Source organism: Notolepis coatsorum (genome assembly GCF_963971535.1).
Source record: "Notolepis coatsorum genome assembly, chromosome: 2".
Lineage (NCBI taxonomy): Eukaryota > Metazoa > Chordata > Actinopteri > Aulopiformes > Paralepididae > Notolepis > Notolepis coatsorum.
In genome coordinates, this window is record NC_140166.1 from 110091637 (window position 1) to 110110450 (window position 18814).

The window sequence follows — 18814 nt, forward strand, 5'->3', positions numbered from 1 at the left end:
GTTATTAACAGATTGCAGAATGGGTACAATACAGTACAGCTCAATACACACAGAGTTGTGACGTTTGACTGAACCTTCACCTTTTGTGGTACAATTCAAATATACATTATTAAGAACACGGAGTATCATGAGACGTCATCAAAAATATGATGTTGACATGCTGGGATTCCTAAAAATCGCTCAAACCACCTGCATCAAGAAAGTTTGAATAATGTGACTGGATCTGCTGCCTTGCATCCGATTGGTCCTGACTTTATGACATAGAGTCCTAGACTAACAAACTAGGCCACCCGAACGCTATCATCTCGTATTTATCAGCCATTATAAGGCTAGAATGAATTTAAAGAGTTCAGGCATGACGATCCACGGATGATTATACTGTCTGAAGTTTGACAGTTGAAACTTCCCTTGCTAACCGGCTACTAGCCTAGCAAGACTAAATGTAAATGTAAGAACATCCCTGTAAGAATGAAGAGTAACCTGCTCAGAGTTACTAGAACAGCCAGAGAACAGCGTGCATGTTGTACCGTATTATGCTACGACAATCTACTGTAACAAACACTGAAATATAGTTGTCATAATAAAGACACACATTACAGCCATGTGAACAACACGCTCAACTCACGTTGTTTTCCCCGGAAGTTGGTGGGTGACGTTTGTCCCGCCCACAGTAAAGGCAGCACGCTACGTAACCACGCCGGGACGCTCATCAGCGGTTGCCATGATACGAGTCGTCTCCATGGAAACAGGACCGCATAGTTTGTGTCCGAAGTTGGAGAGTGTAGCCCCAGGCTGCCAGGGACACATTAACGTCGTCATCACAGTAAAGCCTGCGCTGCTATAATACAATGCAGAAGCTTTGCATATGCAATATTTGCAACTGTGGGTATGTATGTATTTTTATTTGTTTTCTGTGTTGTCAGTGCATGATTAACGTTGTAATGTAATGCAATATCCAAGTTACTCTTCACATACAGTACTGTTTCTGTGCAATGGTAAAGTAACGTTAGATAAAGCACTGGGAAAGCATGCTATTACTGTTCCACTGTGCCTTGTTTACACGATCCAGTAATAAGACACCAAATTCTAACATTTTGTAGAAATATTTCTCACATAATGGTAAATGGTGAATGGACTGCATTTATATACTGTAGCGCTTTTTATCCAAAGCGCTTTACAATTTATGCCTCACATTCACCCATTCACTCACACATTCACTCACTGATGGCGGAGGCGACCATGCAAGGACCAGGTGCCAACCTGTTCACCGGGAGCAGTTAGGGGTTAAGTGTCTCGCTCAAGGACAGTTCGACACGCACAAATTGTTGTCATACTTTCACCATCATCAACTGTTGTCAGTTTGTTTTCTTAGGAAGACAGTTGGAAGGACAGCCTTGCTATAAAATAGATGCTAATACACAAACGACCAGCATCCACGTCGGGCCAACAGTCACATAGCAACCGCTCAATGTTGTTTTGCAAATGGCCATTCTAAACATTCCATGAAAGGCCTCCATTCATTTATTTATAAACGAAACAACAAATTAAAAAAACATACTGTATAAAATGTGTCTAACCAAAGACATCATACACGTATAAAATGTATTAGGAGGCTAATGTTACTGTTTAATAATAGTATGGTGATGGCTAACCCAGGCCTCGATGCTGGCAAACATCATGATTTTTCTATAATCATCACTACCACACAGACACTCCCTAAGCAAAGATAAGGCTTGCCTTAGTTACCAGTTCTAAACAGTGTGACAATTGCATTTCTTTCTGGTGAAAAGTGATAGCCTAACTCACTGCGTTTTCTGCATTGTGCATCTTTAGTGTATTTTCATTCCTTTCACATGGAGACAGCCTTCATTGTAGACGCCTGACAGTTATCCATTGTCCTATTAATAATTATATTATTAACTATTCCACTCTGATTACTCAGTCACTGCAGTGGTTTCTCCCTCTTCGTGACTGCAGTGATTCCATTAATGTCCCCTTTTCAGTGGTAGAAGAAGTAGAAAACAATCTGTGATTTCTTTAAATGTGCGGTATGCTCACATTCATTCTTGAAGAGTTTGATCTGTAGATAGAAAACTGCAGCGGGTACATCCTCGAAATGTCCCGAATCCTGAATGCATGACTGCATGAATAGGCAAAATTAATGAATAGTTTATTTCAAACTACAATAAAAAAGTATCAAGCAATAACAATGTAATTTTTATAAAAAAAAAATTAAATGTTTATTAGCAACGCCAAGCTTTCAAACCACCCCGGTTTTGTGTGTGAAACCCTCGTGCAACTGTGAGTACCTTTGACATTTCTCTGTGATAAATTTAGAATGAATAGTTCATAAATAACCAGTGCTTCAGAGTGAATGTTCCCATGGCTAGTTAGGTCGAGCAAGTGACTGCTGTATCATCAGCAGTCACGAAAGGGGCTATACCTTTCCTATATTATTACCTACTATGCTAATATGCACTCAAGTCTGTAGCACTCAAGTTCAACACTGTTTGACGAACAATGCCACTGACCCTTAGCTGCCAGAGTTGTACCCTTCCTGCTGACTTGTTGTACAGAACTTGTACGTGAGTTTGGATAAAAGTGTTCAGCTAAATGACTAAATGTAAATGTAAACCGGTACCGGTGGAGAGAGGCTAGAACAGGACTAGCATGGTCCCTCAGTAGGGATTCTATTTTATTTGTATTTTATTTTATAATTTTTTTTAAAGGGGGTGCACATCAGGGGCACCTCAGATTTCAGCAGGGGCACGTGCCCCTGGTGCCCCTGGTGGTAAAATCGCCCCTGCATAACGGTGGAAGGAAATGTTGTATTTTTGAATAATTTGACCAAGGGGACATATATAGATGGTAGGGGCTGTCCCCGACTAAGGATTTGGATAGTCGACTATGATTGGCCAACATTTTTTTTTTTATCATTCCATTTGGGCTGTGGGGGGTGCTTAATGTCTGAAGGAGTCGACTGAAGGTTTCTTGTCCTCTGCAAAAGCATGCAATTGGTCCACTGATGGATACATCTTGATATTTGTCTAGTCTAGATTGATTGATTGATTGAAAACTTTATTAACAGATTGCAGAATGGGTACAATACAGTACAGCTCAATACACACAATTGTTAAGGGGCTGCAGACCAGAGAAAGACTTTCGTCTTGTTTACATCAGGGTCCCACATTTTCAATTAATCAGGATAGTGTGTTCATTAGATGGGTGAAATCCTCTTTCAGTGCCTCTGTGCCTGTTTTCTTAGGCAGTTAGCCTCTGGTATGCGTGCCATTAGCGTTATCCACGCTTCTAGGCCTCTTCTTTTGGAAAGAATGATAATTTTTATAAAAAATATATATATTTTTTTGTATTCGACTAAGGGGTTGGCAATCGACTACGGCTCCTTTCGACCGATTAGTCGACTAATCGACTAATAGGGGTCAGCCCTAATAGATGGAGAATAGAATGGGACCTAGGATGGGCATGAATGTTCACAGCAAATCAGAAACGTTTCTGATTGAAGCTATTCGAGTTATCGCATTCACAGGACGGATCTGCCATGATGGACGCAGTTGGGGTTCATCCATAATATCCACTAGTCCATAATCCAACAATCCATAATATAACACTGGTGTTCTGGGACATAATATGATTTTTGGAACTTTCTTTAAACCACTTAACTGTCACCGGCACCTATAGGTTCCTTTTTGCACTCGCTGCACTTTGGCCTAGTTTTTAAGGCGATCCAATGCTTTTATGCCAATGAACCAATACATTGCTTAAAAGCTAAGATTGTCACCGTTCGATTGATACCCTACTCAAGGTATTAGGTGCTTGCATAAAATAAATTACTTTAACACTTTCAGTGCCACTCACGAGATTTCTCGTTTTTTTTTATAGGTGGTTGCATGCCACTCACGAGATTTCTCGGAATTATTATTATTTTTTTTTTGCGATCTGAAAAATTATTGCATCACCCGAGTATAGCCGAGGGGCGCCGGCGATCACTGTGGAAAAAAGCGCCCCCTGTCGTCTCCCAGATGACATAAGTGATTTTGGAATGGACTCAATGAAAATGAATGGGGAAAAAAATCCGGTACTCCACATTTTCCAGTTCACTGATCCAGCCGGGGTTACTAGAGTTCATTCTGGAGCCTCAGATCCCCGCGGATCATGGAGTTCTACTGTATCGTGTTGGATCCATACACGTATCGATTTTTTCGAATGGTGATCAGGAATTGGAATATACCAATTGGATACCATCTGATGTCAGGTAAGGACTCTATGTTATCAGTGGTAGGATAATCAGAGTACGTTTGATGAAGTTATAAGCTGTTTTGTGAAATGTCTTCTTTCGGTTTCACTGTAAAAGTCCGTGAGGAAATCAACGGAGCGATTATCAGTGCACGGCCGTAATGTGCGTGCGTGCACGTATAATATTGATCATCTAGCGTTTATTTGAAAACGATTCATAAAAAGGCCGACGAATATCAACGTTGTGGAATATTCCACTAAAAGACGATTTTCATAGAATGCTCCAGAATGAGCTGTTTTTTATATCAAAACGGGGGCTTTTCTAACTGCTCTGAAACGGCAACGACGCGATAAAAAAAACAATCTGCCTTCACAGCACTGACTGGAAAATAGTCTTTGATAATGCGATGGGCAGATTAGACACATAGCCATAATTTAAAACATAGATTAGGCGATATTAACGTTAACATTGGCGCCGATGGTGGCATTCAAGCGGTAAAACGGAAAACCAGGCGTGGCGCTGAAAGTGTTAATAATATATTTTTTTATTATATATATTTTTTATTATTATAATCTTTTTATTTTTTTATTATAAATAATGTGTAACTATGTGTAACCTTTCATTAGAGCCCGATATTTTGACTGTACGTTGAAGCGTTCAAGAGTTATAGCGTTTGGAGACATAGGGTCTCCAAGTGGCCATTTTTCTTTTTTATTGCTTCTAAGGGGGGGGGGGGGCTAAATGTATCTATGTTCCAGTTGTATGTACTCAGTGGCGAATATTATTGGAAGCCAAGGGAAGCCAAGCTTCCCCAAAAATATAAACAGTAAAAATAGTTTACAATAATACAAAAATATTTATTTTTCATCTCTGTGTTATAATAATTTTCTCCCTCCTGGAGAAATTAACCGAACGAGCGAAACTGCGCCCACTCTCTCTAACACTGTCACTGACTGAGGCAGCCCATACCCCATAGTACTGACTGACTGACAGTCTGCCAGCCTGGTACCATTATTTTGATTGACATTTGGAGGCTTTTTGGACGCTATGCCGTTTTTTGTTTTGTTTATTCGTCCTATTGCTTAATTATTAGCCAATAAGATTAGAGCTGGGTTGGGTTTAGCACCTAAGCCTTTACACGGCCCAGCTTGGTTCTAGGTTAGGTGGCATTTTTTCTAATTTGGCTTCTGGCCAATCAAATCACATTAAAAGCTAAACGTGACCAAACGTCTTCGCCTCACGGGCACTTTTGAATACGCAATGAAGCATATAGCACTAGTTAGAGGGGAAATTCGGATTCCTTTCTCGGATTAATTCATTGAGCAGCAACTTATTTTTCGCCGGCGGGACCTTTACTGGGGACCAGCACAGCACACCACTGTGGATATTATGATTTACCAAATCTATCTGTCCAGGAGGAGGACCACATTGGCCAGGTAAGCAGCCTGCATAGGCTAGCTTGGTTGCTAACTACTAACGTTATCAGGCTAGCTTGGTTGCTAACTACTAACGTTATCAGGCTAGCTTGGTTGCTAACTAACGTTATCACCAGAGTGTAATACTGTGTTATTATTTGACGGGCCGCCGAGCCATACTGTACATGGTACTGCTTGGTTTGACTGGCCGCCGAGCCATACTGTACATGGTACTGCTTGGTTTGACTGGCCGCCGAGCCATACTGTACATGGTACTGCTTGGTTTGACTGGCCGCCGAGCCATACTGTACACTGATATTTTTCACTTTTTAACACTGCCGATATCTGTTCTGGCCTATGGACTATAGTAGCTATAGCTGTATCTATTGTTTACACTTGAAATGTGTATTTTTATTTAGTGTGCATTTTTATTTAGTCACAATATTATTTGGCTTAAATATAAAGAAAATATTAAAAAAAAATTATATTAATTTTTTATTAATTAATAAATACAAATGTAATATATATTTTTTGGCATCCTCTGTTATTTTACCCACGCGACGCCACTGATGTACTGTAGAGCTTCAATACACTCTGTACCAATCACAAATACCACCAACCTGGTTGTGTGGCAATACATTAATCTTGTATCTTGTATTTTGAGACTCCAAGTGGCCATTTTGGAAAAACACATTGATATACCATTATAAAAAGTTTTCTGTGGTATTGTTATCAACTTTGGACCTGTACTAGATAAGGCTTTAGGCTATGGACCCATTGTGGTTTCCAGGTCATACTATCAGCCGCAACCTGTAAGAGGCCTCTGTTTGCAAGATAATTCAAATGGAAGTAAAAAGAACCGTAAAAACTTAACAACTTAACTTCAAAATTTTAAAAGCACTCAGAGTGATTCTTCCTGTTGTGGATGAAAATTCAGAATGTTTCCTTTCAAAAGAGACCAGACTCATGCATGTGCTATAAGTATTTTATAATAAATTGCAGATTACTTTGGGTATGCAATTTTCAGGCGTTTTCTGTCAGTTAAAGGGGAACTATTTTACTATTTCTTTCACTATTTGGGCACTTTTACACAATTCCTGTGAGTCTATGGAACACCTCTGTAATATATATATTTTTTTTATTCATTGTTTTGTATTTCTAATCAAGTCCTCAAAAACAGCATTTTTCTACCTCAATATCTCGAGCTGTTTTGAGCCTGGGCTCCTAAACCACTGCGCAGCGGCGTCGTCGCCTGAACATTAACATGCAGCGGTGTCTTTATGACATCACATATAGGGCACATTTTCAAATGACTCAGTTCAGTGAGGGTGAATATTGTGAGAGGAGAATTGGAAGAATGCGCCAATATGAGAATTTTGAGACATAGATCATATTAATATAAGTTCACATAGCTAGGAAACAATGCTAAACACTCAAAAAGGCCATTTATAAGATAGTTCCCCTTTAAGTAGTTCCCACCATGAAGCAGAATATTATAAGTATATTAAACTCCAATGTTTACAAACAGCAATATTTTACCGGAAATTACTTTAAAGGTTACTTTTTGTCACTTACTAAAGGTAACATGTATCAGTGATTCCACCACCAAAAAAGGAGGACTAAGATTAGACAACAGGTACCCTACTTCAATTGAATTATATTTCCTGTATTTCATGGTTGTAAAATATAAAAATATATTTACATTGTGGGGTACAAATTAAGACATTTACCTTTAAATGTATTTGAGTAAAAGTACAGTACTTGAGTAAAAGTGCTTAGTTTCTTTCCAGCCCTGCCTGTTTTGATAAAAAAAAATAGCAGTAATTTGTAACTGTGGTGTAACCCGCTCACTACTGATTCACTGTTGTCCCCACTAGACGTCACCGCTGCGCCCACAAGCCCACGGCGCTGTATGGGAATGACAGCAAGAAGCATGTGATGACGGAGTACACAGAGAAGTTCCCGCTCTACAGAGGACACAGCCCGGCTCAGAGCATGAAGCCCAAGCCTGACCTGGACCAGACTGCAGACAAGCCACAAATGAACGGAGCGACGACATTCAAGTAAATAATAATAAGGATAAGGATATCTTTTATTAATCCCTCACGGGGGAATTCCAGTGACACACACATACAGCTCATCGTCTCATTAACAACATCATATCACAATCATTACATTTTTACAGTAACAACGGCACAACATAAATTCAAACAGGCATGTACATTTGTTGACACATGTCGACTACAGAATGCCTGAGACACCATATGCGATAGTCGGCTGCAGCAACACCGGGGTGTCATTGCGCCAGGCGGGAGGGAGGGAGGATAGATTGTCCAGAAACCACAGTTGCAGCAATGGGAGGGGCGGGGATTTATGACACTAACTACAATGCCGTCAGCTGGGGGATAGGACTTTGGTGATGAGACAGTCTTAGGCTCCCCCCTCCAGCACACGTACTAGTCGGCTGCCGTCACCATCACGTGGGAGTGGCGCCGGGCGTACACGCGGGAGGGGGAATTGGGTAGGGATTGGGGGTGGGGGAGGCCGCTTGCCACTCTTATCTCCCAGAGGGCCTTCGACTCCAGCAGCTCCCTGGTTCGACCTTGGTCCAGGAATTTGTTTTGGCTGACTGACTGGCACATTTATCCCAGCCACGTCACTTTAAATTTGATTTGAATAGAGTGAAATATAACTCTATTGATTTGAGTGGAGTGAGTTTTAACAACTCCGTCCAAATGACTGAATGCATTATTAGTCCAAGTGTCCAAGTGTCTTAATCAGTTCATTTTGGTAGGTCCTGTGCGCGGTAAACAGATCCAAAATCTTCTTATTGCAGTCCAAAAGCTTCGATAATCCAAAAATGACCACGTTTTCGAGTTGGTAGCCCGTTTTATGATGTCCCAAGAGGCAGAGAGGGTTAGCCTTATTCTGCTTCTGGATGAAAATATGCAATCCACTGATTAGATCCATTTAGAGTTGATTTGAGTATAGTCCGCCGACTTGCGCAGAGCATAGCAGCGTCGGGCTCCATGGAGCAGTAGAGGTGGCGGTAGGAACTGCCTTGAGGAGCCTGGGGAGAGGAGAGAAATGCAACTGTCTCTGGGAAGGGCTGGGAAAGGAAGGGTTCAAATCAAACCAACCGTACCATTCAAGTTACTGCCATGACCAACCTTACCATTCAGGTTACTGAGATGACCAACCGTACCATTCAGGTTACTGAGATGACCAACCGTACCATTCATTCAAGTTACTGCCATGACCAACCGTACCATTCAGGTTACTGAGATGACCAACCGTACCATTCAAGTTACTGAGATGACTAACCGTACCATTCAGGTTACTGAGATGACCAACCGTACCATTCATTCAAGTTACTGCCAAGACCAACCGTACCATTCAGGTTACTGAGATGACCAACCGTACCATTCAGGTTACTGAGATGACCAACCGTACCATTCAGGTTACTGAGATAACCAACCGTACCATTCAGGTTACTGACATGACCAACCGTACCATTCAGGTTACTGACATGACCACACGACTGACATGTTACTGACATGACCAGATTACTGACATGTTACTGAAATTACCACACAACTGACATGTTACTGAAATTACCACACGACTGAAATGTTACTGAAATTACCACACAACTGAAATGTTACTGAAATTAGCACACGACTGAAATGTTACTGAAATGTTACTGAAATTACCACACGACTGAAATGTTACTGAAATGTTACTGAAATTACCACATGACTGACATGTTACTGAAATGACCACACAACTAATGTTACTGAAATTACCACACAACTGAAATGTTACTGAAATGTTACTGAAATTACCACACGACTGAAATGTTACTGAAATTACCACAAGACTGAAATGTTACTGAACTGTTACTGAAATTACCACAGTCGACCAATCGTACCATTCAGGTTACTGAGATGACCAACCGTACCATTCAGGTTACTGACATGACCACACGACTGACATGTTACCGACATGACCACACAACTAATGTTACTGAAATCACCAGAATTTCTGAATTTGTCCGAATTTATTTCCTTATTCTTTTAAATTTTTCTTTTCATGATTTGTATTTTATTACTCCCCCCCCCCCCCCCCCCCCAGAGGAGATACAGGTAGGCCTATGGACATGGTAATAGTTGAAAGACATAAATATAGGCAATACAATTATAGTACAGTAGAACACTTAAAAAATAAGCAGTGTAAACAATATAATTAACTCTGAATATAAGTATATGAGCAAGTAGGCAGTGTAATCAAAGGTGCAGATGAGGGTCTGTCAGTGATATTATATGTTACAATAAATATGGTCTTATAATCTGAATATATACTATGAGTAAGTCACTTATACAGTATATATAAGGTACCCTAACTGGCCTGATATACATCATACGTTATATGTTGTAGTCCATGCAGTTTAGGTGAGAGTCAGACTGATCAGACATTCCTAGTATGAATGAATGAATGAATGAATGAATGAATGAATGAATGAATGAATGAATGAATGAATGAATGAATGAATGAATGAATGAATGAATGAATGAATGAATGAATGAATGAATGGATGACTTTTATTTATATAGCACAGTTCACAGCATGAATGCACAGGGTGCTTTACACTACAGCTTAGTATATAAAAAAAACACAACAAAATAAAATCAGAAATAAATAACAACAACAGACAGCAGTTTAAAAAAAACAGTGAAACCAGATAAAGAAAAGTAGAATAAAATAATTTGGATAAAATCATGAGTCACTAATAAAAAAACAAAACTATAGGAACAGTGAGGACAAGAAAGAGTGCCTATGTATGACCAAAGGCCTGTCTAAACAAATGTGTTTTTAGTTGTTTTTTAAAAGAGTTTTCAGAGGGGGCAGTTCGCAGGTCCAGGGGGAGAGCGTTCCAGAGCCTTGGTGCTGTCACCTCGAAGGCGCGATTACCCATTGTTTTTAGCCTGGACCTGGGGACCACCAGGAGGTGCTGATCGGCAGATCTGAGTGAGCAGGTGTTGGTGTAGGGATGGATGAGTCCAGTGATGTAGATAGGGGCCTGACCGTGGAGTGCTCTGAAAGTAAAAGTGAGGACTTTGAAGTGAATTCTATAGTGTACCAGGAGGAGTAGTTCTCCGTGAGTTCTGCTGCCGTTTCTTCTCCGGTTGCTGGCAGTGCACATCTAACAGAAAAAAAATCGAAATAATAATAATATATATATATATAATCAACATATTAGGTAAACAAACTCCAAACAGCTAACGTTGACGCTGCTATTGTGGTTGCGGGTGATTTTAATAGCGCTAATCTGAGAAAAGTGTTGCCGAATTTCTATCAGCATGTGACTTGTCCGACCAGAGGCGGGAATATTTTAGACCATTGCTACTTGCAATTTAAGAACGGGTACAAGTCTCAAGCTGCTAGCGCCTTCGGCAAATCAGACTGTATACCACAGTATAAACAAAGTCTCAAGCGTATTCCTGTAGTAACGCGAGAGGTTAAGCGTAGGACTGTGAAATCAGAGGAGACGCTCCAGGCTGCACTTTAATGTACAGACTGGGACGTGTTCCGAGATAACACAGACAATATTAATGACTACACTGAAACAGTGCTAGACTTTGTTTGTACTTTGGTAGAAGAAACAATCCCCTCTACCACAATTAGAGTTTACCCAAACCAAAATCCCTGGGTAGACAAATCCGTCCGTGAGGCTCTGAAAGCGCGCACCTCAGCATACAATGCCGGGCTTGTGACAGGCAACATGAATGAACACAAGGCGGCAAGATACAACGTAAGGAGGACAGTAATAGAGGCAAAACGGCGCTACAGAGATATGGTTGAACTTCAGTTCGAACAGGCTGACTCTAGAGGTATGTGGCAGGGCCTCAGAACGATGACAGATTACAAAGGCACCTCCCTCAAGCTGAACAGTGACATCTCATTGGCAAATTATCTCTATCTCAATACCTTCTATGCGAGGTTTGAGGCTGTGAATAACAACACCAGCCTACAAACCACTGCAATGGAGGGGGGCACCACTGCCGATGGAGACTCAGTGTTCAGGATAACAGAACATGAGGTGAGGAGGACCTTTAAGAAAGTGAATATCAGGAAGGCAGCAGAACCGGACGGTATCCCCGGCTGCATCCTAAAAGTCTGTGCCGACCAACTGGCCCCGGTATTCACTGACATATTTAACCTGTCTTTGGAACTGGCTGTCATCCCCACCTGTAGAGGAGGTCCACCATTATCCCTGTACCCAAAGGATCCAAGCCTGCTTGCCTCAACGACTACCGCCCTGTAGCTCTCACCTCCATAGCCATGAAGTGCTTTGAGAAGCTAGTGAAGGGCTACATCTGTTCCTCCCTCCCCATCAACCTGGACCCCCTGCAATTTGCATATCGCCCCAACAGGTCCACGGAGGACGCCATAGCCCATGTGCTGCACACAGCAGCATCACACCTGGACAAGAGGCAGGGGAACTATGTGAGAATGCTATTCATCGACTACAGCTCAGCATTCAATACCATAGTCCCCTCCAAACTCATAGCCAAGCTCAGGGACCTGGGCTTGAACTATGACCTCTGCCAGTGGGTCTTGGACTTCCTGACGGGCAGATCCCAGGTGGTGAGAGCAGGCAACTGCATCTCCTCATCCATCACTCTCAACATAGGGGCCCCCCAGGGCTGTGTTCTGAGTCCCCTCCTCTACTCCCTGTACACACACGACTGTGTGGCACAGCGGAACAACAACACAATCATCAAATTTGCTAACGACACAGTAGTGGTGGGCCTGATCTCTGCAAACGACGAGAGGGCCTACCTGGAAGAGGTAGACATTCTGGCGGGATGGTGTCAGGAGAACAGCCTCTCCCTGAATGTTGTAGTGCTGAGAGACGGGAGTCTGAGGCGATGTCCTGACGTCGAAGGTAACTCCTTTAATATTCATCAGCACAACTACAAGATACAATACATTACTAAAAAGCTAAACAGAATGCCCCCTGCCACCACTTAAATAGGAATGCTAGAAGTTCTAGAAGGTTCTACTATGACATCATCACCAACGTTCCAGCATGTTCTACTATGCCATCATCACGAACGTTCCAGAATGATCGGGCAGAATGTACTGCCATGACATCATCACAAACGTTCCAGAATGTTCGGGCGGCACTAATGTTCTAGAATGTTCCTAACAATAGTTCCGTGGGGGAATTATGTACCATTACCACCACTACACAAGCCCCCCCAGAGTTCACCGATAGTCAAAATCCCCCTGGCGGGGGGGAACAACTGCCCGGCCTCGGCGCGTGCGCAAAACCGGGGGCGGGGAGGGAGGAGCGGCGTAAGTGCTCTCGCCCTCCCCGACACCCGGGGGCACTGACATCGGTGAGGTCGCCGGTGACTCCGTGGGAGGCAGATCCCGGAGTAACGGCGGACGGCCTCTGCGGGGGGGGTAGGGCCAACTCTACGGGTTGGGAAACGTCCACGTGTGCGGGCTTGATCCTGTCTACTGACACGGTCTCCTTCCTACCGCCCATGTCGATCATCAGGTCCTTGTCACCGTGCTGCAGGACCCTAAACAGGCCATCGTAAGGGGGGCGTCGTGGCGAACAAAAACATACTCCGCCTTGTGCAGGCCGCGCGGCATCCGGGAAACAGGGGTACCATGCTGCGACGTGGGGATCGGGGCGAAGGTCTGCACGGCTTCCCGCAGGGAGGCGCGTTGGCTGACCGCGGACCAGGGGGTCGTCGCATCCGGAATAAAATCCCCTGGGACGCGCAATGTCTGGCCATATACCAGTTCCGCGGACGAGGACTGCAGGTCTTCCTTGGGGGCACTCCTAAGCCCGAGCATGACCCACGGCAGTTTGTCCACCCAATTGCTGTCTGTCAGGCCTGCATGCAGCGCTCTCTTCATGGACCGGTGGAAGCGTTCGCATAGCCCGTTGGCCTGAGGGTGGTACGCGGTGGTACGGTGCAGCTTAACCCCCAGGCTGCTGGCGACTGCGTTCCAGAGCTCAGAGGTAAATTGTGAGCTCCGGTCGGAGCAGAGGTCGGACGGGGTCCCAAAACGTGCGACCCACGTGCTGATAAAGGTGCGGGCCACGTCGGAAGAAGATGTTGAGGCGAGGGGAACGGCTTCCGACCATAGTAAACAGGTAGGTAAACCCGTGAGAGGAGGGAAGCGGGCCCACGAGGTCAACGTTGACATGATCGAATCTTCTCTCGGGGACTTCGAATGCCGCCAGCGGGGCCTTAGTATGTCGGTGCACTTTAGCCTGTTGGCAGGCCACACATGCGTCGACCCAGGTCGTCACGTCTTTCTTGAGCCCTCGCCACACGAATTTCTGTGAAACCAACCTGCTCGAAGCCTTCCTACCGGCGTGAGACAAGCCGTGCACCGCCTACGCCAGCTTTTAGGGACTAGCGGGCGGGGGTGTCCGGTGGAGAGGTCACAGAGCAGGGACGCGCCTTAGCCGCCAATCGTGACGTCCCTGAGGCACAGACTGGTATCCGCTGTCTTGAGGGCTTGGATGTCGTGGTCGGAGGTCTGTTCCGAGCTCATGCTGACGTAGTCGAGGCCCAGTTGCACAGCTCCGATGACGACCCTGGATAGGCAGTCTGCGACCACGTTGGCCTTCCCGGCGATATGTCGTATATCCGTGGTGTATATGCGAGTTGGCGCTGCTGCCGCACGGACCACGGCTCGGCCACCTTGGACATGGAGAATGTGAGGGGTTTGTGGTCCACGAAGGCCATAAACTCCCGGCCCTCCAGCATGAACCGGAAATGGTGCACCGCCAACCAGAGACCTAGGAGTTCTCTGTCAAATGTGCTGTACTTGCGCTCCCTAGGGGTCAGTTGACGGCTGAAAAATGCCAGCGGTTGCCAGGCGCCGTCCACATACTGTTCATGTACGGCTCCCACCACGTAGTCTGACACATCGGTGGTAATGGCGACCGGGGCCCAAAGCGCCGGGTGAGCCAACATAGCGGCATCACCCAGGGCCGTCTTGGTGGCCGCGAAGGCGGTCGTCCTCTCGGTCGTCCAGTCGACAGGCTGGTTGGGGGACTTGCCCTTCAGAGCCTCGTAAAGTGGCCGCATGATGTGGGCTGCCCGGGGGATGAACCGGTGATAAAACGTCACCATCCCGAGGAACTCCCTGAGTGCTCGGGCCGTCGGGGGTCGGGGGAAAACGGAAATGGCAGCCACCTTCGCCGGGAGGGGGCGGCCTCCCTCTTGTCGATGAGGTGTCCGAGGAATTGTATGGCGGTCAACCCGAACTGGCACTTAGCCGGGTTGAGGATTATGCCGTGTTGGCCAAGCCTCGTAAAGAGGCACCGGAGGTGTGCCAGGTGATCCTCGGGCGAGGAGCTGGCCACGAGGATGTCGTCCAGGTAAACAAAAATAAACGGCATGTCCCTGAGCGTCGAGTCCATTAGCCTCTGAAAAGACTGTGCCGCGTTCTTAAGTCCGAACGGCATCCGCAGGAATTCGAATAGTCCGAAGGGTGTTACCACCGTTGTCTTCGGCACATCTGAGGGGTGTACCGGCACCTGGTGGTAACCACGTACCAGGTCCACCTTTGAAAAGACCAGCTTACCCGCCAGGTGCACTGAGAAGTCCTGGATGTGGGGGACTGGGTAGCGGTCTGGCGTCGTAGCGTCGTTGAGGCGTCTGTAGTCACCGCACGGCCTCCATCCGCCATCCGGCTTAGGAACGATGTGCAGCGGCGAGGCCCAGGGACTGTCCGAGCGCCGGATAATCCCCAACATCTCCATGTTGGCGAACTCTGACCTAGCGACTGCTAGTCTGTCAGGGTTGAGCCGGCGGGCCCTCGCGTACACGGGAGCGCCTTCGGTCTCGATGTGGTGCTCGACCCCGTGTTTGGTGGTCGCGGCAGAGAACGTAGGCTGTGTTAAGCTGGGAAACTCCCGTAGTAGGCGTTGGTACACGTCCCCTTCTGCGAGCGAGCTGGCTAGCCTGTGGTATGCCCCTTCATCGCGCATGCATGTCAATGAAGCATATGTCCGGGTGTCTACTAGGCGGCCGTGCCTAACGTCCATGAGGAGCCCATGTGCACAAAGGAAATCCGCCCGAGTAGCGGGAACTCAATGTCGGCAGTGACGAAGTCCCACGTGAACCGCTGGCCCCCAAAACACAATTCCACAGTCCTCGTACCGTAGGTGCGGATAGGGCTACCTTTGGCGGTCGTCAGTCGTGGACCTCCCTCCCCGTCGGCGGTGTTAAATGTGTTATTACCACTCGCGTTTCGGCGCGAGGGCAACAAAGTGCCGCCCACCTTGCACTTTCATCAGAGCGGGAAACGCCAACACCCGTGCCCAGTAGCGGCTGTGGGCGCGGGCACGTCAAACAGGATGCTGTTTATCAAGGACACACTCTCCGGGCGGAAATTTCTCTGCAACACCGGGGCGCAGAGGAGCGTCCTACCCGCGACGGTGGGTAAATACATTTCCGCCCGGAGAGTGTGTCCTTGATAAACAGCAGCCTGTTTGACGTGCCCGCGCCCACAGCCTCTACTGGGCGCAGGTGTTGGCGTTTCCCGCTCTGATGAAAGTGCAAGGTGGGCGGCACTTTGTTGCCCTCGCGCCGAAACATGTGTGGTAATAACACAGGCCTGTGTCTTTAATGCCGTCGGCCGCGGCAGTGGCGCCTCTCTCTCTCTTCATCCCTCCCTCTCTGGGCTTGTGCGCTCGTGTCGGGGCCAGCATCTCTGGGGCTAAGCGCTGAGTGGCTAGGTAGAAGCGGTCCGCCTCTTCTGCCAAGGCACGCGGCTCCGTAATTTCCGTATTGGCGAGTGCCGTTTGCACCTGCGGCGGCATGTGCCTGAGGAACAGCTCCATAAACAAACAGTTAGGCTGTTCGGCGCCCAGTAGGTTCAGCATCCTTTCCATGTGCTCCGACGGCTTGCTGTCCCCCAAGCCTTGTATGGCTAACAAGCGTCGGGACCGCTCTGGTCACGACAGCTAGAACATTCTGAGCAGGTGCGTCTTAAAGGCCTCATATTTATCCTGGGCCGGTGGAGCTGTGATGAAACCTACCGTCCTCGCCGCCGTAGTGCTGTTAAGGCTCGAGACGACGTGGAAATATTTTGCGGCATCATCCACAATTGCCCGCAGGGTGAATTGCGCCTCCGTTTGGGCAAACCATACTGCTGCTGACTGCTCCCAAAAGTCTGAGGAACCCGGCGTTTGCCATGTTCGGTTTGGTCTCTGAAACTTCAGCGAGAAGTTTGTCGGGGTCACCAGTGTAGTGCTGAGAGACGGTAGTCTGAGGCGATGTCCTGAAGTCGAAGGTAACTCCTTTTAATATTCATCAGCACAACTACAAGATACAATACATTACTAGAAAGCTAAACAGAATGCAGGTGGCAGGAGCTGCCACCGCTTAAATAGGAATGCTAGAGGTTTTAGAAGGTTCTACTATGACATCATCACCAACATTCCAGCATGTTCTACTATAATAATAATAATAGATTCCATTTGTAATGCGCTTTACAGTTGCGGGGAAAATCTCAAAGCGCTACAGTTAAAAGAACTTAAAAACTAGCGAGAATAAAGGAAAGAAAGAATATAAAAATAGGCAAGACTAAAACATAGAATAACATAGAGAAACATAGAATAAATAAAACTGATAAAAGAAATTGGTAAAAGAACATAAAATGTGTGGAGCAAAACATTTGATAAAAAGTCAACAGAAGGCTCTACTAAAAAGGTGAGTTTTGAGGCCTTTCTTAAAAACATCCACAGTCTGTGGTGCTCTCAAGTTCAAGTTTCTTTAATAGTTGTCATACAGAAGTACAGAATACTTTTGTACAAAATGCTTCTTACTGTTGCGCTCCAGAGACTGTGCAAGACAAGATACTGTAAGTATGAAATAAAAACATAGTAAAATTAGAAGTAAAAAAAAAAGAGGTCACAGTGTTCAGTTTAGACATATGTACAATGTTCGATGCAGAATAGACGTAGTTACCATACAATATACAATACTGTGCAGTGTACTAATATACAATACTATATAGTGCAAGGCAGAAATGGAGAAATGGGACGAGGTGCAATTTAGGTACAATTCACAGTAGGTGTACGAGTTGTAGTGCAAATCCTTTATCAATAAATATAAAGTGTAAGTGTGTTTGTGTGATCTAAAGTGTGGAGAGTGGGTGCTGCAGTGTGTTGTTTGTTTGAGTGAGTGTGTGCGTGTGGGTGTGTGTGCTGTGTGCATTTGATGGTTGTTGCATAGTGATTATTGTTCGTTTAGCGATTATTGTTCGTTTAGCAGCCTGATGGCCTGGGGATAGAAGCTTCTTCTGAGTCTTTCTGGTAGTCAGAGAGAGCATTCCACAGACTGGGAGCGGAAGAGCAAAAAGCCAGATCTCCCATAGTGCAGAGATTTGTCCTTGGGCGCTGGAGGAGGTTTTCCTGGCCAGAGCGGAGATGTCGAGAGGAGGAGTGAGGGGTGATGAGTTCTTTGAGGTATAGGGGGGGGCGTTTCCGTAGAGGCATTTGTGGGTGAGCAGGGAGACTTTGAACTCAATCCTGAGTGAGACAGGGAGCCAGTGAAGGGACTTGAGGATGGGAGTGATGTGGTGGTATTTCCGCACTCTCATCAGGATCCTAGCAGCGCTGTTTTGGATACATTGTAGCCTTTGGATGTTCTTGCTAGGGATCCTGATGAGGAGTGTGTTGCAGTAATCCAGCCTGGAGGAAACAAAGGCGTGGATGAGCTTTTCGGCATCTGACAGAGTGAGTGAGGGGCGAAGTTTGGCGATGTTCCTAAGGTGGTAGAAAGAGTTTTTGTATAGTTGATTTATGTGTGCCTCAAAGGTCAGGTGAGGGTCCATTTTTACCCCTATGTTGGTGATTGTTGGTGACAGGGTGATGTTTTGGCCGGAAAAGGTGATGGTGGTGATGGTGGATGAGCGAACCTGGTGTGGGGTGCCAATAATAATGGCTTCAGTTTTAGAACTGTTTAACTGTAAGAAGTTGTGCTTCATCCACGCCTTGGTCTCCTCCAGGCATGTGGTCAGAGTGGAAGATGGCAGAACTGTGGATGGGGTAGGGTTTATTTTTAGGTAGAGTTGGGTGTCATCAGCGTAGCAGTGG

The 18814-nt window shown here is 45.7% G+C and overlaps 1 protein-coding gene across 1 annotated transcript in view; it reads right to left on the reverse strand.

Moving 5' to 3' along the window:
* efl1 (elongation factor like GTPase 1) overlaps positions 1-595 on the reverse strand; it is a 438901-nt gene extending 438306 nt beyond the window's left edge. The window contains exon 1 of the mRNA XM_084308272.1: positions 528-595. The gene's annotated coding sequence lies outside the window, so the exon portion shown is untranslated. The remainder of the gene's footprint in view (positions 1-527) is intronic.
* Positions 596-18814: the final 18219 nt, after the last annotated feature.